Here is a 15504-nt window from a genome sequence, read left to right on the forward strand (position 1 = left end):
ATCCAAAAGGCCAAAAGGACAGAATGGGATTGGTCAAGACATTGGAATTAAAATTACAAAGCACAAACAGATATGCAGATTTGAAAGTAAACCATTTTAATCTTACCCATTTAATAGAACCACTACGTGCCATCTGGAATGTAGGGAAACCAATGAAAATTGGAGGTGTAAACAACACAAAAAGAATTATCAACATCTGTTTTCAGTGCTTGCTATTATATATCAGTCCTTGAGGGATAAGTTAGAGAAAGCAAGGGGAATTAATAAAAACTGATGATATAAAGAGTATCACATCATTGTATTAGTTTAGAGACACTATGGACTTACACAGGCTGAAGAAATAAAGTATATAATGTAATGTATCAAGTTTGTTTTCTATTTCTTTCTTCTTCCAGCTCACATAAATGCCGTAACAGTAGTACAGCATTCCTAGTAGATGTTATAGTTTGGTAGGTTTGGAATCTGACACATATTTTTCTCCCCCAAACAGCTAATGGATACAAATTTCTAAACTTTGAAAACTTTGAGTAGTAGCTTATAATAGCCCACTCTGTCTTTAAATCATGTTACACTGCTGATAATGGAAGACTCCAGACTACAGAAATACAAATAAATTTACCAGTTGGAGCCTAAAATATTACAAAATATGATAAAACTTAAGGTCTGCCCTTTTAACATTCTATATGAACATAAATGAGTCATTAAACAGTGTTTATTGGTATTTTAAAAGGCCCTATTAATATTTGGCCTCAATACCAAATATTTATCCATTGTCAAAGGGTTCAAAAAATAAGATTAAAAAATACTTAAAATGTTTTGCACAAACCAACTTATAGATTGGTTGACCAGGACCAGTATTTCGCTTCTAGGGAGGGAACAATGATGACATTGATTATTTCCACAGTTAAGAATCCAAAATGTAATTGATTTTTATCTGACTCATTTAGTGTGGGCAGGCTCCATTTGTTCAAGAAACCTGTAATATATTCCTTGAGTCACTGTAACTATGAGAGATATAAAAGTTGATGTAATGAGTTAAACACACTATTTAACTCAATTTGTTTTGCACACTGAATTCCCATTTCTGACACAGATACAGGTTCTATCTAGATCCAGGTAGTTTTAGTAGGATTGTAATAAGCGTCTCATTCAGTTTATGTGCTGCCAAATATTCATGAGTTCTCCTTTATTCAGGATGCCTCCGATTCCGGATTTCCCTATCCTGAGATTTTGTTTTCAAATGCACTCAATACTTTCAGCTTTCGCTGAGCAATTGAGACCTGTGGTGCCAGCAAATTCAGCAGCCATGACCAGTCACCATTTTAGTGAACATAAGCACTAGACTAGAGCAATTCTTTGCACTCGTGTATACCTGTGACACATTAGATTTTTGCTCCTGAAGAGCCATAGAACTTTGGGTTGTGAGCTTGCACTGAAACTGCTAGACACAGAAAGAATGCACAGGAGGCCTAGAGCTCAGTAACAAAATCAAGGCTGTAAGGGAAGTACCCTTCTCCAAAAATATGTGGAAAGGTCATGGTTGACAGCCACCTCATCCTGAACTACCTAAGCACTTCCTGATGTTTACACGTTTAAATGCTCTCTATACATGTTGAATTGTGTGTAGTGTATAATTCCTGGACCAAGACCTGTCCAGTCACAAACAGGGGGAAATTACGTATGTAAATACATGTGAAGATACAATTCAATATATGTTTCTGAGCACTACAGGCTTCAGGTACGTACTATTGGACTTGGTCGGAGAATAAAATCTAGATATAAGAGCTTGTAATTCACATCTAGATCTAAAATTTGGACTTGTTGGACTTCCCTTATTTTTAAACAAACAGATTTTCCATTAATGTACAAGCAAAAGCAGCAATCTGGCAAAAGAAGCAGTATTTAGTTTATGCATCTGTATGCATGACTCTCAGATTCCTTTCTCCCTCTTTGCTGATAAATGACATTTTATTAGAAAAAAATAAAAACCCAGATGATCATTAACCACAGTTGCTATTTCTGCCAAAAAAGCAAAGAAGCAGCAATCCTTCAAGTATTAAAATTCAATAAACAATCAGAGCATTTAGATGTTTTTTCAGCTAGGCTAACAAGGATGTTCTTGTTTTACTGTTACACTGGTTAACTCAAAATGCATTGCAAAAGTACAAGGACAATCCTTTTGTTTCCTTGCTCCCACCAGAAAATTATTTTTCAAACAGGAAAAACTCTTTTTTATATTACAGGTGACATGCAAACGATTTGGGTTTCTGAGAAAAAAAAATGTTCCTTTCTCTTTCTTTCTTGTATAAACATAATTCATCCTCTTTCATAAATGGGGATTTTTATTTTTGGCACCCCAGAGGTATCCACCTTTGCACAAGTGGCAACTGTAAATTATACATCAAACAAGCAAATAAACCTTCTTGTTGACTGGCCTTCACAGACCCTCCCCTCAACATACAGCCTTACAAATAGATTGCATCAGCAGCTGAGAGAATCTTTGCTGCCTTGCAGAATGACTCCTGTCCTCTAAAAGCTTCAAAGAGCTCTTTTGCATGTTCCTGCTCATTCATGTTGTGTGCCAGGTTTTTTCAGGTCAAATAGGTTTTACAATTGATGTCACTAATTTAGCAGTCACTGAACTTAGGATGACTAAGAAGTAGGCACCTATTTTGCCATAGATTTTGCCATAGATTTCTATCAAACAAAATGTTTTTTCATAATTAAAGCTGGAGATGAACAAAGAAGGTACATGGGGAAAACCACTGATTAATTTAAGCATAAATGACCCATTTGAGTTTTTTTTTTTTTTTTTTTTTTTCTCTCAAGTAATAACTGAAGAAAATTAGTTTAATTTGTAGGAAGTATGATTTCAAAATTAAATAGTACTTGATTTTTTTTTTTTTCTGTTTCAATGTGGACTCTCAGCTGTGTCTAGCACTTTTGCTTCTCAGAATTTCAAGGACCTTTCATTTCCCATGAAGGATAGTATTAAATAAGCATGGATCCATTTTTCAATAGTATTATCTCAGTAATAAATTACATTTTGCATTTCTCTCAGGTTCCTGGTCTAAAGATCTGTAGGTGTTTTATGGGCCTTAGGTAAAGAGAGATAAAGATCAAATCTGAACACAGGTGGAGGCACAGAGAGGCTGATTTATGAGTGAAAACATAACATGCACCACAAAACTTTTACTTGCAAAATTAATAATAAACAAGGATAAGATTGCATCCCCTACCAGGAAAAAGTAATCTACCAGGTTTGCACTAACCTGTCACTTCAGCTACTCTCCTTCACTGTATTTGTGATGATTTTTTCAGATTTCTTCCAGCTGTACTTATTCATAACTAAGTCAATGACAGCAAACATTCTGTATTCCCACTGTGATGTTCTTTTAAATATTTAACCCCCCAACTCTTTTCAGATCTCTTTTACAAATACAACGTAGTCCAATGTCTATGTACAAAAAAGCACAGCTTATTGCTGATAGAAAAGGGGCTTTCTTGCTCATTGAACTTCTAATTTTTTAAAATAATGGGGAAGGGAAATTTTATTGGTGGAAATATTCCTTGGTCTTATTGATATCCCTACATCTCTGAAGGATGAGCATAACAAAGATACTTCACCTATACAGCAGGCAAAAGGATGAAATCAACTTAAGTGCCTCTTCTCCAGATGATAAGGAACCATTATAAAGATCATTTTGCTGTTTGCAGGTGTCTGTGATAGAGAATGTACAGAAGGTATGTGTTCCGTAGTACAGCAGGCTGAACGAGAAGAGTGCTACAATGCTCAGCAAATACACTCCTGGCAAGTTTACCCCGTAACCTTGCAAAAGAGTTGCTCCACCATTTTGTGCTTCAGACACTCTAGCTCTAAAATCAGATAAACTCATGGCCATCAGAATTTTGGGGCTAAGTCAGTGTATTATCACTTAGGCATCATGGCAATTATATTAATGGATAATAATTAAATTACAGAGCTTGGGGGTACCAGAAAACTCTCTCAATAAGGCAGTATCTTTCTATTAAAATATAACTTCCATTAAATTCTTATAGCCTGCCTACAACTAATCAGAAGTGATCAAGAGACAGATTTGAAGTTATCTGTCATTTACAGATGTCTCTGTCATTTAGGCTTTGTGATTACTGTAGGCATATTCTGAGTTAAATCAATATCCTGTGCTTGTCTAGAAAAGCAACCAAGAAGTCGAAGTTTAAGCTTGATGTACATACTGATAAAACAGAAACTTAAAGATGGAGCTAGATGATCTTCAGGGTCCTTTCCAACCCAAACTGTTCTATAATTCAGTCACCTTTTATACTATTCAAAAAGACTGTTTTCTGTGTGCCTTTGGACACAATCTCCTGAAGAAAAGAGTCTCTAATATGAAGCCTAGTCAGGCTGTTAAACCAGCATGGTGGAATCATTGGATGTTGTTGTTCAAGACTGGGTCTGAGAGTGGGAAAATTACAGAACGCCAGTTGAAAGAAGTAGAGACTGAAGGCCGTCTGTCTGCAGGAACACACTCAACGAGCAGAGATGCAACAAACCATGTTTAACCATTGCTGATACCCAACTGACAACAGTCAGTCTGGCTACTAACCTGTGGTTGTACGTTTATGGGATGGTCTTTACAGAGTAAGCTAAGGGAAGGAATGATAAAACAAGAGCATCCTAAAAATAGTGAAGCATGATTAACATTTTTTAAATACAGTGGGATGGATTCATCAACCATAACAATTTTTTTGAATAATTCACTGTGCTGAATTTTTCATAGAAAAGCACAACATCCATACAGTGTAATTATTACACTGTGAAACATATTTGAATTAGAACACGATAACTTTTTCATTGGGTAGGTAAATTCATGGTGTCAGGAAATGTTATCCTCCTCAGGTTCTAGGAATTATGTGCCTAACATTCTCTTGGAGTGCACAGTACAAGCTACTATTAATAATATATCTATAGCTGAACATAAGGTATGGAGGGAATATTTAAAATGTTTAATTATTCAAATGAAATAATTAATTGATGGTTCTTTTTTTTTTTAATTCTATAGTATTTCTGAACATTAGAGCTCAGCATGATAGGAATAATGTAATAAGTGCCTAGGAGGAAATAAAAAAATAAAGTAAGTGGAAGCTCAAAACTTTCCTAATGACTGAGGCTATGGCATACACAGTGTACATGTTGTCATTTGGAGTTAGATACATAAGTCAAAATCACGATACCTTCCTACGTACTGGGGGCTTCTGAATGAAAAAAAAAAAAAATCAGATGAGAAAAATATGAGCATATAAGTCCTAGAAGAGTGGTGGTGTTTGCATTTTAACAATCTAGCTAAGGCTCTGACAAAGATGGCAAGATTGCAGATTGGTAGTGACCAATTAACTTTAATATCTAGAAAATACAGTTGACCTTTTGTCTTTTAATTAAATCTGTATCACATGCAAATTCACAGTAAGATAAGTGGTTATGCATGTGTCTCTTTCCTCTAAATGTTTATATGCTAATATCTTCTCATGAATGGAAGAAATCTTTTCAGGCTTTGACCTTTGGTGTTTAGGCTTAGACTCTGAAGGCGTGTCTCCTTACTCCCATTTCATGATGAGTTCCATAACTCAAAATGTTTTCAATGAATGCAGTGACCTTTTGAGTTGCAGATGCCATAGGAATTATATTGTACTCCAGTGAAAACCCTGAAGAAAGGCCTTGAATATGAACAAGTAATCACTGATTGGAGAGCTAGTGGAGTATATCTAGTGTTGGTGTAGTACTCATACTTGTCCTACCACTTGAATTTTGAAGAGCAAAGTGAAGTCCAAATGACTCACATTTAGGCTTTCCATGACAACTGGAAGAAAGAGGATATTCTGCTCACCAAAGAACCTCTTCCTTCTTTTTCTGTCCTTCCTCATATTAATTTGAAGTAGCTTCTTCATCTCTTATTAATGTTTTTTGTAAAGTAAACAAAACAAATACAACAGAAAGAAAACAGGGACCAGAGTTCTTCTTATGCTGACAAGATGAATGTGGAATTCAGACTCCAGATTCTGGAATTGAATAGAAAGAGGCACCTGCTTGCTATCTTCTGCCAGACATTTAACTTCCATAGATGGGCACTGGGTGAGATAGACCTCTATGATCAGTGCTTAATTATTGGTTGTCATGTTTTCCACTTAGTATTCAGACTTCAAGGTTCATTATTCTGAGGCATCTAACTCTCTCTCTATACATCCTACGGAGAGGACCAGGTGTCTTGATTCCAAAATGACAGTACCTTTTTACCTTCACGAGTTCTCAAGCAATTCTACCTGGTCTAATTTGTTACCACCTTGATTGATTATTTCTGTGAAAAGTATTAAATAATTCTGAATGGTTTAGAATGTGCCAGGGCTGGAACTTTTGTCAAAATAACATTCATGATTATACTTCTGAGCTTACCTATATGGAAATCATCACATTCCTCACTGAAACAAAGCTGTTGGGAAAGCAACTACTCTGCTTCTCTGTGACTAATTTGCTCAAGAGCTGGTCGAATTTAACAGGAAGTCAGGTTGATTTACTTATTTTTATTTCAGGCAAGCTGCAGTCAAAATTCAAATATTATTAAATACAAAATGAATAGCCATCTAAACAAGGTACCTGCACAAGTTAAGCATATTTCCATTCATCTAGGAAGAAGAAAGAGGAATCGGTGCAGAAAATCAGCATAAAATCTGTGCATAAATTCTGACTGCCCTAAGCCTTCTTTTGAGAATTTATTTGGGACTGAACTGACTATTTTTATAGGGCTAATTTCTTTTCCAGTGCAGGTTCTGTAAGCCGCTGTTGCTACACTGTAGGAGGGATCCTCCCACTGTGCAATTTAAGTCATTGACCATTGTACGTGGTCTGTTCATGCACTTGATATGCCACAATACTTGAAGTCCATCTATCATAAATAAGGATGGGAAGTCTGTCTAGGAACAGGCTGGGAAGCACTGACCTGAAGAAGCATCTGTTACCTTGCTGTCAGCCAGAAATAATGATATCATTAACAGACTTGTACTAGAATTTCCAGTCTTTCCTCTTTGCTTCCAAAGCCAGAAGAAAACTGTACTTCTGGTGTTGCGCTCTGTTTTTCCTCTTCTGCTCTTCATTGGGCAAACAGGCACCCTTTGTCTTAATATAAAGAGTGATCAATTTTTTACTAACAACCAGCAGAGAATACTTGCTTAAGACTTCTGCCAAGTTGGCTTAATTGGACTCTTTGGATGAAAAAAGCTAGCATAAGGCTATGCTAGTAGTCTCAAAGCTCTGATTTTAATGCTTTAGCGCTAATTTACTTCTGGATAAACTTTGGTTAATCAGATTTCTGCAACTCAAGCAAATAAAGAGCCAAATTCACCCTGGCTGAAAGGAGCCCTGGTCCCATTTAGATCCATTAGAATTCCATTTGCTAATATTCTCCCAGTATTTACTACTTCACGCAGCTTGTAAGGTATAATTGTTTTGGAAACATGCAGGTGTTTTGAAAACATCCAGATAAAGTATTTCAGTTGCTAAAATCCATTCAAAATTAATTTCTCAGTGAAAAATGTTTTAATCAACTCCTAGTATGTTGAATAACGGATTTATAAACCTTGGATACTGACATCTGCTTTTCCCACAGCAGTATAACCTGAGAAAGGTTTTGCGAACCAATGCCATTGCTATTATTTTCACACTTTTCAATTCCTGAAGAAAATACGTTTTCAATATTGCTATGATCTTACACTAGTCTAGAAGTTATTTATTTTCCAGATTAAAAACCAACAAAACAAACAACAAACTGTCATCCTTGTATAAATCCTATGTAAAAAGTGCAATGTAGGTAGAGACAGGACTTTCTCACTGAGCTTCTGAACAACAAATCTCACCTGAGCGAACATAATCATAATCATTCTGGGTAAAACTTGACTAAGACAACTGAGCAGACAGTTTTTTTTTATTATTATTATTTTTCTTTTTTTTTTTTTTTTCCCAGAAGGAGAACTCACATTTATTTATTTATCTGCTAAAACTTTAGGTGAGTTATTTGGTCCACTGAAAAATCAAGAGAATAAAATATCACGTGGGTGTCATTTCTGCCAAAACTGTGCACCTCTCTCGTACAGTCTACACTAAATCAAAAGAGAAGAGTGCATTTTGCGGTTTCTGCAATAAATTCATAAAGACCAACAAGACTCAACAGATTTTTAGGACAAAATCATAAACTTGTTGTGGTGAGCACCATGATGTGTGGGGGAGGAGGGAGAAGTGCCAGCTGGATCCATCATCTATCTTGGCAGTTATGCTGTGTTCATCACCATGGTACCAGAACACCTTTACAAGCTCCAAGAGTAATCACAGGAAAGGATCTCTATCTTTCTGTTCATGTCTGAGGAGGGATGGCTTTGTTTTTCTCACTGTTGTGGAACAGGTAGGTGAAAATAACAGATTTTACATTTTATTCTGTAGGAGCTAAGATTTGTAATCATTCCAGTGTCACCAGGGAATGAACTCCACAGCTGTATGCCAGCTGCCAAGAAAATTTTATCTGTTCATGGCATAGAGATGACTTCTCTTGTCCCATTGAAATGCAACTGTGGTGAAAGGTCACAAAGTCAGAGAGAAGCAGCCTTCATCCTCTTACACTGTCAGGGCACAGAAAAGTTGCTTAGGATAGATGTAGGCAGGAAGGTAGAAACAAGGATTGTTGAGTATGCTGCTGATTTTTATTGGCTTCCCTAGTAGTGCAGGCAGCTTCCCTCAGCATATGCACTAGAGAGCTGTCCTTATCACTCTGCCAGCAGACCGTGCCTCCCTTAGGCTTCAGTGTGCTGATGGACATAGAAACCAGAGCTGTTTGAACGCATTTTGAGCAGTATAGAGCTATCTGCATTGGCCCTTAAAGGTGCACTGTATGTAAAATACTCTTTCCTTAAATATTTCTATATTCTCTCTATGCAATAGGCCTGAGAATATGGCCCTAATCATTGTTATTTTTTGTCTAACATTTTCCATGTGCTTTTTTTCCTATCCTTTAATGTTAGATTTTGGGTCTTTTTTTTTGCTTTTTCTGTGAATAACACCAACCTTACAGAGTGACCCCATTGTAACCAAAGGAATTTTATGTCCTATAAAGCATATCTAAATGAGAATAAATTTATCACATTTTGATCCTCACTGTGGGATCTTCTCTCCTGTTAATGGTAATATTCCTCTTAACACTAAAATGTTGAGAGCTGTATACAGCTGTCAATAAGAAATTAATGACGACCAATAGACCTAACACTACAAATGTCCTTTGTGATGAGATGAAAAGATTGAAAACTGGACCCAGGTTCAGTCTTTGCACTGAAGATCTATTTCTGATCTTGCTATGCAAGTGTATTTTTTTTTTTAACTGAAGCCAAACATTATGACAGAAACAAGCGAGATAATTGGGCATTATGAGATATCTGCTCTTTTTCACTTATGGTCATTTTACGTATTGAAATGCTTGCATTGTTCATGTAGGAAAGCAATCTGATTATTCAGCCATCTAAATTATCTGTTTCTTCGTCATATTATCAAGGCTCACTTCAACTGTCCTACTTTGCATAGAAATGACATGTGATTTCCTTTTTATTTTTTTTTTTCTTTTTAAAGAAGAACAATCACTATATTCACAGGGAGAATTTGTTAAACTGGAAAATCATATGTAAGACTTCAAGGTGTATATAAATTACAAAATTCACTTTAAAGAGGCCAGCTTTCTATCAGGTGTGTGGGAGTGAATGACAGACTAATTCCCACACACACCCAAGAAACTTTTGAGTTGTCCTTTTATCAAGTATTAAGTTACAACTGGCCCTATATATATATTTATATATATATATATAATTTCTGTATTCCTATTGCATCTTCTTTACATTTTAGTCCAATGTCACTTGTCTATACAAATATGCAGAATAAACAAACCATTCTGAAATCTGTACTCTCAGGTGCCAGCATTTTGTACTAAAAACCCGTTTAACCTTACTGTAATCTCCTATTTATGTGTTGGGGAGCAGATGTCCTGAATTTGTTATTAAAATTACATTATATTTAGCAGGTTAGAGATAATCTGCTGATTTAAGTAAACATGACAATGAAAAGATACCACTAATATCTGCTCTCAGCATCTTCTTGCACCACTTCAAGACTCCCTAATGTGCATTTCACATAACAGTTAAAATACTTTTATTTGACCCATTATCTAGTAGCTGTGGGATCACTGTACTTTCACAATAATTAAAAAAAAACAACAAACAAACAAAAAAGAAACAACTTTAAGCAAATATACTCAACGAAACCACATGATGAAAAAAAAAACAATTATCAAAACTGTTTCTCTACAGAGTACATTATTTACTTTAAGCATTTACTTTTCAGTGTACTATTGACATGATGCAAAAAGCAAGGTTGATGTTTTTTCCTTCACGACAGGTATAACACAATACCTAGACAGATGCTCTAGATAGATACTCCATGTATGTATAACAGACTTGTTCCGTGCTGAGAATTATCGATGATGAACCCTATTAACATTATCACAATGCTCTCTAGAAAGAAAACACATGAAACTGCATTTAGCTTCCTGCCTTGAGATCTTCATCTTCATTTTTTTTTTTTAACCTGTATGTCAGTACACCTGGTTCATAGATCATTTCTTCTCACTGACTAACACCCTAGAGGACGGAGAAGCAAATCCCTTTGGAGTCAGCTTTCGTATTTCTCTTTACATTGTCTGTCAAGTGGAGTCAAGAAGGGACATTTGTTACCATCTGCCTAAAAGCATGGTCTGGAACCTGTATGTGTATTTGAGCATGTCAGCAGTTTTCCAACATATGTGCCTAAATTAGTCACTGAATTCATTATTAGGCTTTCAAATGTGTGACCCGATTTTCAGTACTGACCACTCAGACATCTGGTGATTTCAGTGTAAGCTGTGATTATTCAGCATCTCTGAACAAAATCACCCAGTGCAGTTTCCATTTTAAATCAATGGAAAGACGGTTGTTAAATTTCATAGCTACTGAGTTGGACTGTAGCTATTTAATCTTTGGCAACCACGTTTGACATTCTCAGCCAGGCATGGTAATCACACAAGTGAATCTGATAGCCACATGAAAACTGCAGTGTCATATAATCAAAAAAGTATCAGTGAACTCAGATGGTTATTACTTTCTCTGTACCCCTTATTTCATCTGTCTTGTTACTTGAAAATCTTGAGCATCTTTTAGCAGTTAACATCCTTTAAAAATGAAACTGTCAGAGAAATTTCCTTTTCCTTCTCCAGACATGTGAGAGTTCCTACATCTATGTATTATTACTACATGTAAGATAAGAAATACTTGGATGGGCATGTTGTGACAATGATATGGGGAGTTATCATTAAAGCTTATTATCAGGGAAGCACACTAGAAAGTAATGTTCAGTAAGAACTTTTGATTTTGGTTGCCTGACTTAGCACATTTTGGAAGACATGAAAATATGCAGTGGCTAAAATCTTATTTCAATTATGTAATACAGAAACTTTACATTTATGTAAAGAGCAACTTCTTCACTTCTGAGCTTTACAGCTCACTTTTAGCTCCTGAGAGTTCATAGTGCTAGAACTGACAGGCTATAACTGACTCACTAACTGGACTGGACTTCTTCCTGTTCTGACTTCCATCTGTGAAAGTTCCAGGCCTGGAGAAAGAGCATTCTAAAGTAAGACATGTTCACCTCCCAGTCCCTGTTACATAAAGTTACTGAGGAGTTTTACAAGAGGTATTGGATAGATCAGCTCCTTAGCTGTTCTAATATATGCCAGAGTCAGACAGCAGAGGATTAGAAATTTTTCTCTGCTGTGTCCTCTTCTATGCCTAAGCACAGCTTCTCTATGCTCAGACACAGTATACAGCCTATTATACTGCCTTTAACCTTGAAAATTTTTAATGCTATTTTAGGTCTGTTTAGAAAGGCCTCCTCTCTGCCTTGAAAAGTTGAACTCATGGGAACAAAGGTAGTTGGGTTTTCAGTTGGAAGGATACAAAAGCAGTTCCAATTTTTTTGATCCTCTGTAGCCTTTTTTTTTTTCTTTTTTGGTAACAAGACATAAAGATTTTGCTGGCATGAGTCTGGAATGATCTGCAGAGCTTGCTTTGTCAGTTGCTGTAATCCTCAGACACCTGGCCAATCATTCCAGATCTAAATTCTGTGGCAGTCTAATTTTTAACGAGCAGAAACATACCTTGTTCACAGGTACTTGCAATACTGTTACAATTCAAAAGCAACATCAATCTTGCCAAAGAGAGAAACTGACTGGCAGTTTTCCTTGTTGAGAATTAGAGGAATAGCTGTGCAACAGGCAAACCTGAGGGCACAACTCATTTTTCAGCTATACTGCTGAAAGCCGCTTGTGACATTTTGGCACTTTTCCCCTGCTGTATACTGAAGACCCTTGCAGTATACGTTTCCTCTTCTACATTTAAAAGTACTCCATTTACCTTCTAAATTTATTTTATTTTATTTTATTTATTTATTTATTTATTCCTGAATTAAACTATTTCCTCTGCATTTAACTGAAGCTACAAGAACAGTCAGCGTTTCATTAAATCCACTCCAAGCGTGAATGCTGTTACTGCCTCTCTCCACCCTACCCATGCAATTACTACTGTTTTGGTTTTACAATAAGATGTCAGAGGAAAATATTAGGTGATAAAGATAATTTCTGCATTGTAGAATTGCAATAAACTATTTTCCTCCTCAGTGAGCCATGAAAACAAGTCTTGTGATTTTTCATTCATGAAGCACCTCCTGGCTCAGTAAGATCTCTTGATGGTGATCCCTTTGCTATGTGCAGGCTGTATTTTGTCAGAGTTGATGACAATTGCTAAAAAGTGCTTAATATGATGTGTAATTTTTATAAGATGTTCTAGTTAAAGGTGCTACAAATTCATGAAATTATAAGAAAAAACGTCATTCTGTCCTGGTTTGTAGGTGCATCTTTATTAATGAAAAGCAAAAGATTAGTTTAAAAGTTGTGTGTTTGATAATCACAGCAGCATATTTAGTGTCAACACACTGCAGGCTGGGTTTTCACACAGTGCTGCACTAATATGTTACTAATGACTGTAGTTACTGGGTAAAAATACGTAAGGCTTATGAAGCGTTAGCTGTGTAACTAAAGGAAAGGTCTAGCACCAATTGTGTTTTAACCATCCAGTGAGCCTAACACCAATGGCAAAACATACTCCTCTCCTAACAGCAAGAATGACAAAACTTAATAGCAGCAGATGGGGCTGTATGACAAATGTGAATCAAGATGATTCAAGAATGTAGGGGTGTTTAAAACAAACTTATGTGTTGTACCATTCAGGACTGTTTACAATATTTGTAAATCACTAGACGGTTTTCAGTATCTACAAACCTCACATCTCTTGCAGCCTCCTTGTTGAACACATTTGTTCCTTCTTCAAGACATGTCTGCTAAGGTAACTTGTACGTCTCAAGCTACCCTATTACCCCACAGCAGACATGTTCTAACATTTAAATAGCCTTTTAAAGACTAGTGATTGCAAACATGCTGCCACTTGGCCTCATACAGTAGAATAATCTCTTTTGTTTTCCAGCTGCAATACATTTAGTATCTATATGTCCAAATATCCCATTGTGGTATGAAATAGGTATCAAGGAAAAAGACACTGACTGCTTCATTCCAGTTTCCCCATGACATTTCTTATCACAAAATACCCTTTGCATCAATACTGTCTGAGATCAGGTGTGTCTAGCTGCTTTTTTGACAGATTTTCATGGTTCTGGAATGTCTGTTAATAATGATTGAGCTGTATGGCATTTCTCGGGAATTAATGATTGGCTAGAAGGCTCCAGTGGCTCAGTGCTCAGCAAAGGACCATTCTCTCTAGCAGGTAATCTGTCCCTGGGAAATACTCAGTGTTTGCATCAACACTGTTGTTATTAACAAAAAAGGAGATGTAGAATTTGGAACATGATCAGTGCAATTGGTCTGTGTTCTGATTGTTCTATATTCTTTAGATTTATCTCCACCTCTATTCATATCAACACATTATCTCTTGATTTTCTTTCTCAAAATCTCTTATTTGTATAAAAAGCCTGCAAGAATCAGTTCTAATAGTTTACACAGCTAAGCACAAAACTGAACATATATAATACACACATATATAAAGAGTACGAGTCAGTGTATGTTCATATAACTTCCCCTGAGATGTGGCTATACATTGCTAGAGGATTTCCCCCAAACAGCCTATTTTCTAGCTTAAAATTGAACAAAGAGCATTGGCATTGATCCACAGGTGAAAGTCTTGGTAAAAACAAGTGAAAGAAAACAAAGAAAAGTATAATAGCATTAATAGACTTTGTATAAGGTTTGTGCCTAAAATTAAGTATTTCTCTTAACTGAGTGGGTATGAGCTAGAGCAAAGACTGTACTATGAGTTCTAGCTGAAATATTCATTCATCTTCTCCATTGTTTCAGAGGCAAAATACATTAGTTATGGGATAAAACTGTAGAAAAGTAAGTAATTATTACGTACCACAGTGCAATGTCAGAAGAGAATTCTTGTAAGTGGAACACCGTGGTGCTAAATTGTGAAATCTTCTGCTTTTCTCAACTTCATAAAGATGACTGAAATAAATTAAAAGTTTATTGACGGACTTCATCAAGAAAAGCTTTATAAAATCATATAATAACCCACATAATAACCAGTACTGTGTGTAACACCCATTTCTCTGAACTAGTTCTGCTGTTTCCATTATTGTACTTAATGATTTTATACTTTGATCATATAGATACTTTTACATCTACATGTTATGAAGCAATTAAAACACATTGCAGAAGGCCAAATAAAAGAGGCTCATGCTCTAGTCGAGAACAACTCTATCTCATGATTACAATTCTAAGACATGATACAGTGAAAATAACTTTACTGCTAACACAATTAACAGGCACAGAGAGCATAACTAATTTATGATTAATTAGGGCAACGTGATTTATGGGTTCTGTGGATCTGCTGGTGACAGAAAACATTGTTTTCCAGAGAGCTTTGACTAACCCTCCTTTTTTTCCCCTTAGTTCTGAGCTAGCACATGCCACTTAGCACCAGATCCTGATCTCATGGAACTGAATCAAGCAGATGTTTGATTATAGCCTAAATCCTTTGGTCTTGTTGCTGTTGGGGAATTCTTAAGGAAAACCCCAGGAACTCAAACAAGAAACTTGTACCACAGGCAGTCAGGATTAATAGCCCACAAAATAAATAATTTTATGGTGTTATTATTTCCACACATGCACAGCACTAATCATGCAAAATATTTAAGCAGCTTTTTAGCAGTGAGATCAACAGGGAAACTTGCATAATCTTAAGCGCCTGACAGGACTGGACCTTGAATGTCTCTAGATGTGATAATACGTATGGAACAGATTCATTTTTGTGCAGTATTTTCAG

General features: G+C 36.1%; 1 long non-coding RNA gene across 2 annotated transcripts in view; it reads right to left on the reverse strand.

Moving 5' to 3' along the window:
* Nucleotides 1-14592: 14592 nt before the first annotated feature.
* LOC118174319 overlaps nucleotides 14593-15504 on the reverse strand; it is a 304126-nt gene continuing 303214 nt past the window's right edge. For both annotated transcript variants that reach the window (XR_004754614.1, XR_004754615.1), the window contains exon 15: nucleotides 14593-14684. This is a non-coding gene — a long non-coding RNA (uncharacterized LOC118174319). The remainder of the gene's footprint in view (nucleotides 14685-15504) is intronic.

This window comes from Oxyura jamaicensis, chromosome 14, assembly GCF_011077185.1.
Source record: "Oxyura jamaicensis isolate SHBP4307 breed ruddy duck chromosome 14, BPBGC_Ojam_1.0, whole genome shotgun sequence".
NCBI classification, from domain to species: Eukaryota; Metazoa; Chordata; class Aves; order Anseriformes; family Anatidae; genus Oxyura; species Oxyura jamaicensis.